This window comes from Procambarus clarkii, chromosome 31, assembly GCF_040958095.1.
Source record: "Procambarus clarkii isolate CNS0578487 chromosome 31, FALCON_Pclarkii_2.0, whole genome shotgun sequence".
In the NCBI taxonomy this organism is placed as follows: Eukaryota; Metazoa; Arthropoda; class Malacostraca; order Decapoda; family Cambaridae; genus Procambarus; species Procambarus clarkii.
In genome coordinates, this window is record NC_091180.1 from 22,933,393 (window position 1) to 22,938,392 (window position 5,000).

The following is a 5,000-nucleotide window of genomic DNA, read 5'->3' on the forward strand; positions in this document are numbered from 1 at the left end:
AGTGAACAAGTAAATGCTTAATGAATCCTGGTCGTGGTGTGATATTCCAGTTGGACTCTAACTCTTATAGGCCTATACTATAGGATAAATAGCCTTTATAAAACACGGAAAACGAATTGTTTCAATATTCAGTGTAAACCAAACTAGATTCTGATTAGTTGCCTATTGTCGGTAAAATGAAGCCTCATAGGGTTAGCGAGGTTACCCTTAACAGTCCCCCAGAATACGACCCACAACAGTCAACTAACTCCCCAGTACATATTTACCGCTAGGTGTAAGTGCTCAAAGACCTCGGGTCAGATTCACGAAAGCACTTACGCAAGTACTTACGAACGTGTACATCTTTCCTCAATCTTTGACGGCTTTGGTTACATTTATTAAACAGTTTACAAGCATGAAAACTTCGCATTCAACTGTTGATATTGTTATAAACAGCCTCCTGGTGCTTCGGAGCTCATTAACTGTTTAATAATTGGAAACAAAGTCGCCAAAGATTGAGAAAAGATGTACAGGTTCGTAAGAGTTTGCGTAAGTGCTTTCGTGAATCTGGCCCCTGGCCCAGAAGCACTTGAGTGTGAGGTGACTGTGTACCGGGCTACAGGTCTTCCGGTATTTTGACCCGAGACCTGGTAGATCTTTGGACCCAAATATTCCATCACTTTGAGCCAGTCCATCCTTTCAAGCGTTCCAACGTCACTAAACTGACGTACTAAATTCAAGTTCAGGTTTAAGTATGTTTATTGAGACAAGAAAAATACATCTCAAAGGGATAGAGTAGCTTAGGCTATTTCCACCCCCCGCCGTACTAAATTAATAGAAAACGGGACATCATGTCAATTTTGCGAGTTGCTATTATTTGTAGTAAATCAGTTTTTGCCTTAGCGGATTTATATCACAATGTTCCACGTACTATTGAAGAGGACGGGATGAAAAAGCACCAGAGGTGAGTACTTCTGGACGCTGTGCGAGGCCTCTGTGATGCTAGGCTCCGGATTTTTAAATTTTATTATCTAAGTTTTATTTCCTGACATTATACTCTACAGTATGTGTTTTAAATATTTTATTGTTACAACAGCGTGTTGTGTGTGTGTTTGTGATTGACTATGTGATTGTATAGCGGGCCTCAGTTCCTGGGCCATGCCTTTCAGCGGCTTTTCCACTTCGTTTCCATGCCCCCCCCCCCCCACCTGCCTCTCTTATTAATCATTCATACTCTTAAAAACGTTATGGCTTATCTGGATTCATAGTGCTCACTCATACACCATACATCCATCGACACTAATGATAAACGTTGCACATCGTGATCACGTCACCTTTAAAACAACAACAAATCTATTACATCTCTTCCAGAGTAGCGAGGTACAGCTTCCATAGCCTATCCTCTGAGCTCAGGACTCTTGCTACGTTTGTTCTCTCTGTCATTTCATTTAAATGTGCTCCCAGGAATTTATTACTATTATCTTTCTAAAACATGATTGTGTCTAGTTAATATTCCAAATACCTAAACACCTAACTTTAGTAAATATATAATTACAGATATATAACGAAAAAAATTGCAATAGCCTCAAGATTCAAGTTACGGTAATTAATATGTATAAGTGTCCTCACACACAACACTAACACTTTGCAGTAAAACCGCGACAACTATACAGTACGTGTAAATAACAATAAAATAACGAATAATATTAAATGTTCTACTCAGACTAATTATTATTATTTGTAACAATTTAATAAGTGACACGAAACCTGGACGGAATTTTGATCATAATTACTTACCTATCAACGCAAAGTACCATCAGGTATACTCAACATATTCTCTCCAAAATAATCATGTTAGAAGAGTAGTCTACCTGGACAAATGAAGCAGTGAATTAACGTGAAGTCCCTCCGGAGCTTCCCAAACCGCCTCCATCGCCGCTGTGTAGTCTCGTGTCCTCTCCCTGACACGTGGGAGCGCGCGCCGGAATACAATGTTTACCTCCGTAAATCTCCCTCAATGTTTACGCTAGGAAATGTAGATGTTTATCTGTCAGAATGTTTGGTAATATGTTTATTGTTTGTGATATGTTTATATGTAGGTATTAACACGTTGTACTGAACGAGGTGAGAATAGCTTGAGCTACCTCATCCCTTTGTGTGTATTTTACCTCAAACTTATTTCAATTTCAATGTCTACGCTAATGCTTTTTGTTTCTTGTATAAGATGAATAGGCAGTTCAAACTTTATCTCACAAATAGTTTAGAAAGAATTTTCAGGTCCTAATAGCTATATTAGCTTAAGAGAGGACTAGTTTGCTGGGCGGAAGACGGGAAACATGTGACGTTTACAGCCAAACAGCTGACTTTAAGTTTAGCAAGCGCTCCATTAACTAAATTATCCTGCCACTTCTGATATAAGTAATCAGTAATTTATTTATGAATTGCATTTTCCTATACAATTTGCATAGTAATTATAACTTTTATTATTTACAATTGATTATAATCGTAACAGCATCTTAGCTCAATTTTGCAGTAAATCTCTGGAATATATCTAATTATATTTTCTAATCTATAGGATTAGATGCTAACATTGGAGCTGCATATTCTTGTATTGGTCTGACATAGGTAGTGTGCAACTTTCTGAAGGATTCCATTATGTCTATTCTGTCATTACCTCTTAGGAATCTTATATGTAAGAATTATATCTTCTCTGTGCATTTCTTTTTCAGCGTAGTAAAGGCCAGCTACCCTCATAGCTCGGCTCACATTGTATATCATCCAAGTTCATCACGATACTCAGATACAATACTGAACCATTGAAAGCCACTAAGAGCCATTGACGGCCATTGAAAGCCACTAAGAGCCATTGAAAGCCACTAAGAGCCATTGAAAGCCACTAAGTCATTGACGGCCATTGAAAGCCACTAGGAGCCATTGAAAGCCACTAAGAGCCATTGACGGCCACTGAAAGCCAATAATATACACAAAAGAGAACCGACTCCCAAACCTCCGTCCACCGCCTGCAGTGGACGAAGCAATGAGTGGGTAGATTTATTAGTAAGAGCTGCTGCGTCTGATATGTAACTAGCAAGAGAGTGACTACACGTGACTCCGACGGCATGTGAGGCCAGACTGAGAGCTGGAACACGATGAGTAAAGGAGCGCTGGTCAACCACTGACAACCTCGGGACTCGAACGCCGCCCCCTGCAACATGCGAGGCTGTGCACGACAAATGATAATTATTACTGTTTATGTCCTTATTAATATGTATTATTATTTTTCATTGAAATGCTTGGACTATAGACACATGTACTTTCGTTGCAGACTTCAGCGGTGAGAGTTGTGGCTGGCGGTCTGCGGAGGTCGAGGGGGGCGGCGGGGGTGGTAATGGTGGGGGTGTCCCGTCCCCCCACCACCAGGGGGAAGGAGGTCTGGCCCAGCAGGCGGCTCCGGCTGTAGGGTCCTCCAGCAGCGGCGGTGGTGGCAACGGTGCCCCCTACCGCAGAGGCTCGCTACAACTCTGGCAGTTCCTGGTGGCGCTGCTCCACGACCCCACCAACTCTTCCTGTATTGCCTGGACGGGACGAGGCATGGAGTTCAAGCTCATTGAACCTGAAGAGGTGGGTGTTCATAGTGACAGTGGTGTTCGGCTAGGGTAGAGGTGGGTGTTCACAGTGACAGTGGTGTTCGGCTAGGGTAGAGGTGGGTGTTCACAGTGACAGTGGTGTTCGGCTAGGGTAGAGGTGGGTGTTCATAGTGACAGTGGTGTTCGGCTAGGGTAGAGGTGGGTGTTCATAGTGACAGGGGTGTTCAGCTAGGGTAGAGGTGGGTGTTTATACTGACAGGGCTGTTCAGCTAGGGTAGAGGTGGGTGTTCATAGTGACAGTGGTGTTCGGCTAGGGTAGAGGTGGGTGTTCATAGTGACAGGGGTGTTCAGCTAGGGTAGAGGTGGGTGTTTATACTGACAGGGCTGTTCAGCTAGGGTAGAGGTGGGTGTTCATAGTGAAAGGGGTGTTTAGCTAGGGTAGAGGTGGGTGTTCATAGTGACAGGGGTGTTCGGCTAGGGTAGAGGTGGGTGTTCATAGTGACAGGGGTGTTCAGCTAGGGTAGAGGTGGGTGTTCAGCTAGGGTAGAGGTGGGTGTTCATAGTGACAGGGGTGTTCAGCTAGGGTAGAGGTGGGTGTTCATAGTGACAGGGGTGTTCAGCTAGGGTAGAGGTGGGTGTTCATAGTGACAGGGGTGCTCAGCTAGGGTAGAGGTGGGTGTTCATAGTGACAGGGGTGTTCAGCTAGGGTAGAGGTGGGTGTTCATAGTGACAGGGGTGTTCAGCTAGGGTAGAGGTGGGTGTTCATAGTGACAGGGGTGCTCAGCTAGGGTAGAGGTGGGTGTTCATAGTGACAGGGGTGTTCGGCTAGGGTAGAGGTGGGTGTTCATAGTGACAGGGGTGTTCAGCTAGGGTAGAGGTGGGTGTTCATAGTGACAGGGGTGCTCAGCTAGGGTAGAGGTGGGTGTTCATAGTGACAGGGGTGTTCGGCTAGGGTAGAGGTGGGTGTTCATAGTGACAGGGGTGTTCAGCTAGGGTAGAGGTGGGTGTTCATAGTGACAGGGGTGTTCAGCTAGGGTAGAGGTGGGTGTTCATAGTGACAGGGGTGTTCAGCTAGGGTAGAGGTGGGTGTTCATAGTGACAGGGGTGTTCAGCTAGGGTAGAGGTGGGTGTTCATAGTGACAGGGGTGTTCAGCTAGGGTAGAGGTGGGTGTTCATAGTGACAGGGGTGTTCAGCTAGGGTAGAGGTGGGTGTTCATAGTGACAGGGGTGTTCAGCTAGGGTAGAGGTGGGTGTTCATAGTGACAGGGGTGTTCAGCTAGGGTAGAGGTGGGTGTTCATAGTGACAGGGGTGTTCAGCTAGGGTAGAGGTGGGTGTTCATAGTGACAGGGGTGTTCAGCTAGGGTAGAGGTGGGTGTTCATAGTGACAGGGGTGTTCAGCTAGGGTAGAGGTGGGTGTTCATAGTGACAGGGGT